The 13201-nt window shown below is 41.2% G+C and overlaps 1 protein-coding gene across 2 annotated transcripts in view; it reads left to right on the top strand.

Annotated features, from left to right (window-relative positions):
- LOC127421534 (voltage-dependent calcium channel gamma-7 subunit-like) overlaps positions 1-13201 on the top strand; it is a 40893-nt gene that overhangs the window by 23475 nt on the left and 4217 nt on the right. The gene's annotated exons all lie outside the window — the stretch shown is intronic.

Raw genomic sequence — 13201 nt, 5'->3', positions numbered from 1 at the left:
CTTATAGAGTGGTGGGAAAAGGGGTGTTAATGGAATATGTAGTAGTTGAGTTTTGGGTAGAAGAGAAGAACAATGTGATAATACATTTTTATAATCCATGTCGAAGATCAATGCTGAAGGATATAGAAGTTATAGAGGGTCAAAGTGGTGATAGGGTTATCTGGTGTGGGGAATTGAATGCACATACACGTTAAGGGGAGGGGCAGTGACAGATACAAATGGGCAGGTGACTGAAGATTTGATGGACATAAAGAACCTGGTATGCCTTAATGATGGGAGTTATACACGGGTGGATGTGACTTCAGATTTGAAATCAGTACTTGTTTTAACACTTGTATCAGGTTCTTTAAGAGTGTTAAGGAAATGTATGATTGGTAGTGATCATTTCCCAATAGTAAATTCAATTATAACTACCAGTGAGTTAAGTAGGACGAGTCAAGGTGCTTCAGGAAAATAGATATACTGGATGAGAAAGCTAACTGGGGATAGTTTAAGGAAATGAGTGAGGATGGATTGAAGCAGATCGGGATCAGTGAAGGAAGTCATATATAATGATAAACACAGGAATAGTTTCTGTCATACAGAATGCTGCAATACAATCTATTCCAAGGAGCAAAGGAAGGAGGCAGGAGAGGATAGTACCCTGGTGGAGTGAAGAGTGTGCAATAGCTGTCAAAAAGAAAAGGAAAGCTTTTAAATTAGTGAAGAACTCATAATTGGCAAGATCTGATAATATATAAGAAAGCTTAAGCGGAGGCGAGGGGAACAATAAGGGAGGCAAAGAGAGAATATTGGAGAACCTTTTGTAATGAAATGGGTGAGTACTCCAGTACAGGAGGTTTGGAGTATGATCAAAAAGATGAGTGGAGTTCGGAGAGAATATGACTATCCAGTGTTAAGTATGGGAGAGGAAATTGCAGTGAATGATAAAGAGAAAGCTGGGAAGGGCTTTTACTAAAGTAAACAGTTCAGATAACTCGACAAAGGAGATTATGGAAATAAGAGAAAAGATGTTAAAAGAATATCCAAACTTAATGGGAAGAAGGGCAACAATGGATAATCTGTTGGATGTTTTCCTTTCCTGAATTAAAGAGAGTATTAAAGAGAATGAAGGCATCGGCTCCAGGGCATGATGGAGTAAGTTACAGTATGTTAAAACAATTAAGCGAGGACTCATTGGGTGTGATATTAAAGTTTTTTTAATAGAATTTGGGTGGAAGGAGTTTTATCGCAAAGTTGGAAGAAGCATTAATACTTCCTATAAGGAAACCAGGGAAAGATTCAAGTATAACCTTAAACTACAGGCCAATAGCTCTAACTGCTCACTTATGTGAAGGATGATTACTGACCAATTGATGTAGAAAAAAATGTCTCTCCGTATCAGAGTGAATTTAGGTGTGTGAGGGGAACAATGGATTCTATTATAAGTTTAGAAGCAAATGGAAGGAAACCATTAGTAAGTAAAAAAATTGGTGGTAGCTTTAGGTTTTGATGTTGAAAAGGCCTACAACATGTTATGGATGGAAGGATTGCTGATAAAATTAGACCAGATGGAAATAGGTGGAAGATTATACAATTCTCATTGAAAGAACTATAAAAGTGAAGATTGGAGAATCTATATCTACTAATGGTTTGGTAGAGAATGGAACACCCCCCCCCCCCCAAGGAAGTGTCATAACCCTTTTCTGTTTATTATCATTATGTATTTGCATCAGCCTACATTAATATAGGTAAGTCATTGTTTGCAGATGACGGAGCCCTATGGTATCGAGGATGGAAAGTAGAGTATACTGTTTAATTATTTTTATTGCCATGTCAGTGTCATGATTCACTGTTGTTTGCCTTGTGTTTCTCCCCTGTCATCTGTTGCTCCCAGACTACACTTCCCATAATTCCCTGCCCTCAGCTGAGCCAGGCGGACCTATCAATAAGAGAGTTCTCCCATTTCTTCTCCACCATTGCCATCCACGTTTGTTTTGATGATGATACCCTGAAATTCATCTAACGAATCGGACTAACAACACGCCGGTGGAGGGAAATGCCGGACACCGGAGATTGCATATGGGAGGAATATGTGAGGCTAATCTTAGAGACACTCACTGCAGAGGATCCTCCTCTCTCAATTCCGGTTCCGGCCTCCGAGTCTTCCACTCCTGAGTCTGCTCCACGCCATGTCACAGCCACGCCTCCGTCTGCTCCATGCCCTATCACAGTCACACCACAGTCAGCTCCACGCCATGTCTCAGTAAAATCGGAGTCCGCTCCACGCCATGTCACAGCCACGTCTGAGTCCGCTCCACGCCATGTCACAGCCACGTCTGAGTCCGCTCCACGCCATGTCACAGCCACGTCTGAGTCCGCTCCACGCCATGTCACAGCCACGTCTGAGTCCGCTCCACGCCATGTCACAGCCACGTCTGAGTCCGCTCCACGCCATGTCACAGCCACGTCTGAGTCCGCTCCACGCCATGTCACAGCCACGTCTGAGTCCGCTCCACGCCATGTCACAGCCACGTCTGAGTCCGCTCCACGCCATGTCACAGCCACGTCTGAGTCCGCTCCACGCCATGTCACAGCCACGTCTGAGTCTGTTCCACGCCATGTCACAGTCCAGCCTTCCGCGACTCATTGCTCCAAGAATTCTTTGGCCCCAGTCTCGAGGCCCTTCATGGCCCTTGTCTCCAAGTTGAATTATCCGCCACTGATATCTGTGCGTAGGGCCATGAAGACCCTTCACCACAAATTGTCAGTGCCCATGCCTGCCACAGCCAACGAGCCAATGCCCATGCCTGCCACGGCCAACAAGTCAATGCCCACGCCTGCCACGATCAACGAGCTGGAAGCTTCATCTGTCCAGATCCTGCGTTACCAGCCTCATCCGTCCCAGAGCCAGCGTTTCCAGCCTCGTCCGTCCCAGAGCCAGCGTTTCCAGCCTCGTCCGTCCCAGAGCCCACGTTTCCAACGTCGGCCTCCAAGAGGAGGAGGAGAAAGGCTTCTGTTTCCAATGTACATGACCACAGAGGTCGTCTCCGAGTTTCTGCCCATGTACACGACCACGGAGGTCGTTTCCAAGTCTCTGCCCATGTACATGACCATGGAAGTAATTTCCAAGTCTCAGCCCATGTTCATGACCACAGAGGTCGTCTCCGAGTCTCTGACCATGTACACGACCACAGAGGTTGTTCCTGACCACAGAGGTTGTTCCCGAGTCTCTGTCTATGCCCTCTGCCTCCTACAGCTTCAACCCTCGAGCCTCCCATGGCTCCGCTTTCCACGGCTTTGCATTTCGAGCCTGCCACGGCTACGCCCCTTGAGCCTCCCATGGCTCCGCCTGCCACGGCTTCGCCCCCGAGCCTACTATAGCTCTGCCTTCCATGGCTCCACCCTCAGAGTCTTTCACGGCTCCAGTCTCTAGTCTGTGGCCACCTCCCAGGCCTCCTGACCCCGTTTCAGCCTTGTGGCTGCCAACCAGGCCTCCTGATCCAGTCCCTACCCTGAGGGGGACTCCTGGCCATCCGCCTGATATACTCTGGTCTCCTGGGTCTTCTGGCCATACACCTGATCTGCTCTGGTCTTCTGAGTCTCCTGGCTGTCTGCCTGATCTGCTCTGGTCTTCCGGCTTTCCCCCTGTTCTGCTCTGGTATCCTTGGTCTCCGGCTCCATCTTGGCCCTGCCTCCCTGACCAGCCTTCCTTGGGCTTCAGGAGCCGCCCATTAGAGGGGGTGGGGTTTGTCATAATTCACTGTTGTTTGCCTTGTGTTTCTCCCCTGTCATCTGTTCCTCCCGGACTACACTTCCCATAATTCCCTGCCCTCATCACTGCCAGCTGTCCTTGATTGTTTTCACCTGTCTTTCATTTACTCATTACCCATTGTGTATATATGCCCTGTTGTTTGCTTAGTCCTTGTGAGTTATATGTTTTGACCTCCTGTTTATTGACCTGTTCCCTTCATAGATGTTTTGCTCATTTCTGTGTTTTTCCCATCATGGTTGTTTCTTTTGTTCCTGTGTTTACCCCGTTAATCTGTACTTTGTTTATTTTATTAAATACCATTTCGCTGCACCTAGATCCTGCTCTCGTGACTTCCTTCCTTACGTTACAATCAGCATCATTGGCTATTTTCATGGCAAGATCAAGGTAGTTTTAAATATACAATATACACAATATATAATACAGTAATATACACAATGAACATTTTATAAGATCTTTCATTTAAAAATGTGATAAAAAAATGTAACATTTTCCCTGGTGAAACATTTTTGAAAACATCCACTAAAAAACTTTGAGTAAAAACATTGCCTAGTGGCATTAAAATTAAGACATTCTAGTAAAATGTGTTTTATAGACAGTGGTGTCTAAAAAAAAAAAAATCACATGTTGGTGGCACTTCCCCTTTCAAGTAAGTCTGGAATGACCAATACGGCATCTTGTGTAAACAGTCTGGTCATGTCTACACTCAAAAGGAACATTTGTGAAAGATCTTTCATTGGTCAATGGGCTGCTTGGTACCAAGTGAGTCTCTTGAAGACAAGAGGCAATGGGATTAACAACAGCAGATAAATGTTGCAGTTCAGCAGAGTTTACTTTAATCCCTCGGCAGTTCCACTGAATAATGTGATTATTCATTCTCAAGTAGGCAAAACCAGTACATGCCCTTTACTTCTGCATTTAGGAGATAAGCTACGGCTACGAGAAGTTATGTTCTCTTTCATTTCAATGTCCTTTGAAATTTCAGTCTTTTGACATCTTTTTCCTTTATTAACTTTTGGTAATTGTGTTCTTATACTACTTTGTGTCTTTTCCCCTCTTGAAGATTGATGGTGTTCAGCTGACAGATTTTGTTCTTCAGTGACTTGGGTCTGACTTAATGTAATTTGGCTTTGGGTGCTTTGAGTCTTCTTTTTAGTTGAGATATATATATATTTTTTGTTTATGTATTGTGGTTTGCCATTATTCACCCAGGTCAAGTCTGTCTGGCATTCAGCAGTGCTCGTGATTGGTTTTACCACAGAGGCATAAGATTTCCTTATATTAAAAGGCAGGAAACTCCTCAACCACTCTGCGTGCTTCAACATAGCTCACTCTCTCCATACATTTTACCCTCTGGATTTCCTTCTCTTTGATCCAAACTGGACAGACTTTTGATGAGGCTGAGTGATCAGCTGCGCAGTTGCTGCATTTTGCCGGTCTTGTACAGCCTGATTCATGTCCTTCCTCTCCACAATTACAACATACTGACTTGTTTTTACATCCTGCAGAGCCGTGGCCAAATTGTTGACAAATAAAACATCTTAGGGGGTTTGGAATGAAGATGTTGACAGGTAACTCAGATATCCTAATTGGATCCTTCCTGGTGGTTGTGGTTTATGAATGTCACTATGCAAGTTCCTGTTTTAATCATCTGGTCTTCTTTTTTGATCGTAATTCTTTTAACATTTGTTATACCTTGTTGAGTCAGTTCCGATGCTATGTCAGTCTCACCCATATCTTGTAGGTCTCTGGTACAGATAACTCCTTTACTGCTGTTAAGAGATGGATGATACAAGGCTTTTATAGGAACACTGGCCAGCGTATTAGCATGCATTAGATTATATGCGTGATTTTTTTTAGAACATTCCACCAGTATTTGTATAGACTGTAGTTTTTTCACATCTTTAACTGTCCGTGCTATACCCGAGATATCTTTTTATATTGCAAAAGGGGACAGCTTAGTCAGAGGCATGTCAGGTTGTACAGATTGTAAAAGAATGAATCTCTGCCAATTTTCACTTTTTTGGGAGAACATGCAACAAGTACCAGTCATCCACATTCTGTTCCAGCTTTAGTCATTTAGTTTTTTTTGGTTAGCCATGTTTGTGTTATTTCATTTCATTACTCCCACTCCCCACCCACCTCGGGGTCCAACAAGGGGATGCACAGAGCTGCGGGTATCCCCTGGATATGCAGCAAGGATATGGGGGTAAAATACTTGCGCAAAAGGAACAAAGTTCATATTCCTTGATTGACCATCAGCCAATGCCCTTTAGGGCAAGTCTTGACTAGCCGCTTGATTGGACCGGGCCCTTCCAACCTCCAATCTATGTTAAGTCAGAGCCAAAGCACTGTGTTGGACCTGAATGAGCCACAGCAACCCACATTTCTCAAGTGCCAAGATCTCTTTCTCCACAGTCACAGGTTGCAACTTACGGCAAAGAAGTCGCCCAATTTGTCGCCCCTTACGATCAGCAAGGGGGTGCTGGGGACCTATTCTACCCCAGGTCCCCACCAGGGGTAGAGTATACTGTTCAGAAAATGCAAACAGCCTTAAATCATGTTGAGAAATGGTCCCATAAGTGGAGTTTTAAAATTTCTGTGGAGAAGACTCAAACCATTTTCTTCACAAATAAAAAAATAAGAGAGGATTTAAATTTGAAATTATATAATAAAGTATTAGATCGAGTCTCAGTAGTGAGATTCCTTGGTATGTGGTTAAACAGTAGTCACATGGAGGATGCATATAGATAAAATTGTAGAGAAATGTAAGAGGATTTTAAATGCAACGAGGTCTGTGTCAGGACGAGAGTGGTGGGAGGATAGAATGGCTCTGAAGACCATTTACACAACAATGATAAGAACAGTGTTTGATTATGGATGCATTGCATACGGATCTGCATCCAAATCTCAGTTAAATAAATTGGAAAGAATTCAGCCACAGGCATTAAGAATTTGTTGTCTTCTCCAGTATCGGCTTTGCAGGTGGAGTTGGGGGAGATGCCACTCCATACAAGAAGACAGCAACTGCTGTCATATTGGGTTCATTTAAAAGGTCAGAATGAACATCATCCTACCAAAAAGGTGTTAGAAGCATGCTGGGAATGTGGAAAAGGCAAGAGTAACAGCTTTGGTTGGATTGTTGATGACTCAGTCCATGAAATGGGCTTGAGCAAGTATACGTGTACACCAATAGTAATATTACCACCAGTACATCTGTGGATTTTGCCTCAACCTAGTGTTGACTTATCTCTGTTGGTTGCAAGGCAAGAAATGGGTCAGAATGAACAAGAGGGACGCATAGTGAGGGAACATATCTGGTCAAAATATGGTCAGTACACACAGGTTTTTACAGATGCATCAAAAGATCCAGAGAAGGGGCAGGTGGGGATTGCTTATACTATCCAAAGATGAGAGTGTCAGAGGGGAAAAGGATAACTGATCATGTTTCAGTGTTCACAGGAGAACTTTTAGCCATTATGATAGCAATACAAAGGATATATGATTTGGGATCAATTCATGCTCTCATTTGTTCAGATTCTAGCTTGGCTCTTTTAAGTCTAGATGCTCAACAGTCTGACACAAGACAGGATACTGCGTCGGAGATCCTCCAGATCTTATATATAATGCAGCAGTCAAACATAAAAGTTCAGTTTTTGTGGGTTCCGGCTCATGTTGGAGTGGAAGGGAATGAGGAAGCAGACAGGTTGGCAAAACAAGCTATGGTGAAGCAGGTCATTGATATGCAAATAACATGTAGTAGATCAGAGCTCAAATCAATAGTTAAAAAGAAAATATAAAAATGACAGCAATGTTGGGATAATGAGGAAAGGGGCAGACATATACACTCAATACAACCACTGATGGGAAGAGAAAGGAATTGGGGTAGGAATAGAAGAGAATAATGTATAATTTCAAGACTCAGATTTGGGCACACAGGACTTATTATAATGATGCATTTAATAGCAAAACATCCAACAGGATTATGTGACTGGTGAGGGGTCAGTGAATCTGTAGAACATGTAATAATGAAGTGCAGGAGGTATATAGAGGACATAAGACATAAACTATAAGAAGAATTAAGAAGAAAGCAGAACAACAAATAACACTAAAGAGTCTTTTAAATCCAGTAATGGGAAGTAGTATATCACCATTGATAGTGTTCCTGAAAAGCACACATTTAATTGAAAGAATATAGGTAGAAGTTGGATAAGTAATTAATAAAGGAATTCATTAAGATTAGGTACAGTATATAGTATAGTATAGTATGGCATAAACAGTATAGGAAGTGAATTCATTATACAACCCCAATTCCAAAAATGTTGGGACAGTATGAAAAATGTGAATAAAACAAAAAGGAGTGATTTGTAAATTATATTCAGCCTTCGCTATATTGAAAGCACTACAACTACACATTATATGATGTTTTACCTTGTTAATTTAATTTACCTTGTTAGTTTTTTGGAAAATGTACAGTAATTTAAAATCAGTTGATTGCGACACTCTCCAAAAAAGTTGAGACATGGGCAATTTAAGACTAATAACAATTTGACGAGTTGAAATAACAAGGCGATGTGAAACAGGAGATGTTAAACAGATGAGGCAGTTGTGTCTTAATACTATATACTGTATATGGAGCTTCCAAAAACAGCCTAGTCCTTCAAGAGCAAGGTTCATTCAAGACTTGTCAATTTGCTAAGAGATGCTTCAGCAAATAATCCAGCACTTTGAAAACAATGTTCCCCAAAGACAAATTGGAAGGATTTTGGGCATTTCACCCTCTACAGTGCACAATATAGTTAAAAGATTCAAGAAATCTAGTCAAATCTCGGTGCATAAAGGGCGAGACGAAAACCACTTCTGAATGTGTGTGATTTCTGATTCCTCAGACGTCACTGTCTTAAAAAACGGCATTCATCTGTAAAGGATGTCATGAACATGGGCTTGGGATAACTTTAGTAAACCTTTGTTAATCAACACCACTCGCCGCTGCATCCACAGATGCAAGTTAAGACTTTACTATGCAAAGCAGAAGCCATACATCAACACTGTCCAGAAGCGTTGCCAACTTATCTGGTCTCAGTCTCATCTTAGATGGAAAAGAGTGTAACTGTGTTTTTTGGTCCACATTTCAAAAAGTTTTTGAAAACACAGCCGTCGTGTTATTCAGGCCAAAGAGGAAAAGGACCATCCAAGCTGTTATTAGCATCAGATCCAAAATCCAGTGTCTGTATGGGCCAGGGGTGTGTCAGTGCCCATGGCATGGGTAACTTACACATCTGTGAGAACACCATGAATGCAGAGAGATATTTACAAATTGTGGAGCATCATATACTGCCATCTAGCACCATCTTTTCTAGGGATGTCCCTGCATTTTCCAGCAAGACAACTTCAAACCACATACTGCCCAGATTTCAAGTGTATGGCTGTGTAAGCAGAGAGTGCGGGTGCTAGATTGACCTGCCTGCAGTCCTGACCTGTCTCCAATTAAGAATATGTGGCGCATTATGAAGCACACCATATGGCAACGAAGACCCTGTACAATTGTGCAGCTAAAGATCTACATAATGGATGAATGGGGGAAAATTCCACTTTCTAAACTTAACAAACTTGTGTCTTCAGTGCCCAAATGCTTAATAAATATTTTATAGAACAAATGGTGATGTTTCACAGTGGAAAACACTCGACTGTCCCAACTTTTTTGGAGTGTGTTTCAATCAACTGATTTGAAATTAAAAAAACATCATATAATGTGTAGTTGTAGTGCCATAAATATAGCAAAGGGTGAATATAATTTACAAATCACTCATTTTTGTTTTTATTAGCATTTTTCATACTGTCCCAAATTTTCAGAATTGGGATTGTGTGTGAATATATATATATTCACACACACTGGCGGCCAAAAGTTTGGAATAATGTATAGATTTTGTTCTTATGGAAAGAAATTGGTACTTTTATTCACAAAAGTGGCATTCAACTGATCACAATGTATAGTCAGGACATTAATAATTTGAAATTTGAAAAAAAAAAAAAACTTAAACTACTTCAAAGAGTTCTCATCAAACTCCTCCACGTGCAACAATGACAGCTTTACTCCTTGGCATTCTAGCAGTCAGTTTGTCCAGATACTCAGGTGACATTTCACCCCACACTTCCTGTAGCATTTGCCATAGATGTGTCTGTCTTGTCGGGCACTTCTCACGCACCTTACAGTCTAGTTGATCCCACATAATCTCAATGGGATTAAGATCCATAACTTTCTTTTCCAATTATCTGTTGTCCAGTGTCTGTGTTTCTTTGCCCACACTAACATTTTCTTTTTGTTTTTCTGATTAAAAGTGGCTTTTTCTTTGCAATTCTTCCCATAGAGCCTGCACCCCTGAGTCTTCTCTTTACTGTTGTACATGAAACTGGTGTTGGGTGGGTAGAATTCAATGAAGCTGTCAGCTGAGGATATGTGAGGCATCTATTTCTCAAACTAGAGACTCTAATGTACTTATCCTCTTGTTTAGTTGTACATCTGTCCTTCCACATCTCTTTCTGTCCTTGTTAGAGTCAGTTGTCCTTTGTCTTTGAAGACTGTAGTGTACACCTTTGTATGAAATCATCCGTTTGTTTGGCAATGTCAAGCATCGTATAGCCTTCATTCCTCAAAACAATGATTGACTGATGAGTTTCTAGAGAAAGCTGTTTCTTTTTTGCCATTTTTGATCTAATATTGACCTTAAGACATGCCAGTCTATTGCATACTGTGGCATCTCAAAAACGAACACAAAGACAATGTTAAGCTTCGTAATGAACCAAATAGCTTTCATCTGTGTTTGATATAATGGCAAGTGATTTTCTAGTACCAAATGAGCAATTTAGCATGATTACTCAAGGATAACGTGTTGGAGTGATGGCTGCTGGAAATGGGGGCTGTCTAGATTTGATCAAAACCTATTTTTTTATTTTTTATTTTTTTAAATAGTGATGGTGGTGTTTTTTACATCAGTAATGTCCTGACTATACTTTGTGATCAGTTGAATACCACTTTGGTGAATTAAAGTACCAATTTCCTTTTTCTTTCTTTCTGGGCTGTGAGGGGCTCGGAGCATATGCTGGTGGACTGAACACTTGAGCACTGATAGGTCCAAGGGAAGGGGGGTTCAAAGAGGGTAGTCTCTGATCCAATGCTTACAGTAGATGGTGGTAATGCACTATTTTAGCTTGCAAACCACCATTAAAAAAGAAAGAAGAATAACAAGAAGAAAAAAAGATGAAGACAGGAGAAGTTAAAGTTCTGTGAGTGATTTCACTATTGTGTATGATTCATCTGTAACCACATACATGGATATAGGCCTAATAAAAATTATGCGTGGAAAAGAAATTGTCAGCAGTCTGAGTGAGTTTGATTCGTACATTGATAGTTTGTTTGTTTTATTAATGTTATGATGCAGTGAGCACTGCTGCAGTTCATATAAATCACTCTCCCCTGCAGAATGTGCATTTTTAGGGACAAGAAAACGGATTCCTAGTTAAATTAGAATGAAATCATAGTTTTACTAACAAAATGCCTCATCTTTGATCATATTTTCAAAAGACATGGCCAGACGTGCAGTCCACCAATAACGTTAGAGCGACAGCAGTAGGAACGCCCGCTAGCGACATTGTATAGTTGCTCGCAACATCAAGCTGTAAAGTCGCTGCATGTGGGTATGGGGCTATACTCAGGCTGGCGGATGCTGCACGGAGCACCACACGCACGCACGCACGCACGCCTCGCGAGCCCAGTTTAAACTGTAACCTGAAGACACAGGCTGCATCCGAAAACTGGAAAATGCTGCCTTCGGAGGCTGTATAAGAATGGATGAAGATAGGATGAAATAAGGTGGCTGTTCAGAGAGTTCCATTCAAACAAAACCACTGTTGTTTAACACCCTCATGACATCCCATATATGTATGACTTTCTTTCTTCCGCTGAACACAAACAGAGATTTTTATAAGAATATTTCAGCTCTATAGGTCCAAACATTACAAGTGAATGGTGACTGAAACTTTGAAGCTCAAAAAAGCATACACAGGCAGCATAAAAGTAGCATTAAAGACTCCAGTGGTTTAATCCATGTCTTCTTACATGATCTAATCAGTTTTGGGTGAGAACAGACCTAATATAACTCACTGTAAACCTTGACATCTGCAGTCTCCTTGGCGATCATGATTTCAAGCTTGATTACACTTCCTAGCACCATGCGTCAAGCACAAGAAAATGTAACCGAGCTTGAATTCATGATCGTGCCTAGAGACTGCAAAGGCAAGATGTACAGTGAAAAGGAGTTATATTTTGGTCCGTTCTCACTAAAAACCGACTAGATCGCTACAGAAGACATGGATTAAACCACTGGAGTTGTATGAATTACATTTATGCTGCCTTTATGTTCTTATTGGAGCTTCAAAGTTTTAGTCACCATTCACTTGCATTGTGTAAACCTACAGAGTTGAGATTCTTCAAAAAATCTTTATTTGTGTTCTGCAGAAGAAAGAAAGTCATACACATCTGGGATGACACTAGGGTGAGTACATGATGAGAGAATTTTCATTTTTGGATGAACTATTGTCATATTTGTCAATGAAAATTGTCATAATTTACTCACCCTAATGTTGTTCCAAACCTGTATGTCTTTCTTTTTACCATATGGAACACAAAAGGTGATGTTACGCAGAATGACAGCCAGTATGTAAAAGATGCAATGAAAATAAATGGTGACAGCAAGACTAACGCTGTCCATTCGTGTTCCATGGAAGAAAGTAAGTCAGATGGGTTTGGAACAAAAAAATATTTTTATTTTTGGGTGAACTCTCCCTTTAAGTATATTTTTCAAACAAATTGAAATCTAAATCTCTCAGACCTTAAACATAGATACCATTGTATAGTTGACCATATTCTGTACCAGTGCTTCAGAAGAAGGCAGGTATCGCTGTCTATTATATTTGTTATTTGGTCACTCCCTGCAGAGCAAATCTTTATCTCTTGAGTTCATTCAGTGCCGCATTATTGAATACTCCCTTTGTATCTCGCTTTATTGCTTTTGACTGGAGAACAAAAGGTATTGTTGTTTCCCACCCATGCTTGTTTATCTGGAAATATTTGCCCTTATGTGGCACAGCAGTTGAACACCCAGTGTTTTGCATTTCTCTTGTGAAATGGAAGTAAGAAAGAACATTCCTTGTTGGTATTCTCAGTGTAGACAGCTGGCAGAGACAGACCGCGATAATGTGTTTGATTACGCCAGAGGCTTTTCCTTTCTCCTCTTTTGCCTGCGCTGCACAATTACCGCAACACAGCTCTCTCCATCATAACCACAGCAACATTTGAGCACACTGTAAAATAGACGCTGGTTTATCGTTCCAGTGTTCGTAAGAAAGCAATGTTGACAGACATTGTACAGACCCGTATTAGAAAAACACTGC

The sequence above is a fragment of the Myxocyprinus asiaticus genome, chromosome 30 (genome assembly GCF_019703515.2).
Source record: "Myxocyprinus asiaticus isolate MX2 ecotype Aquarium Trade chromosome 30, UBuf_Myxa_2, whole genome shotgun sequence".
In the NCBI taxonomy this organism is placed as follows: Eukaryota; Metazoa; Chordata; class Actinopteri; order Cypriniformes; family Catostomidae; genus Myxocyprinus; species Myxocyprinus asiaticus.
Note: the sequence above shows the minus strand (reverse complement) of the source record. Positions and strands in the feature narration are given on the sequence as shown.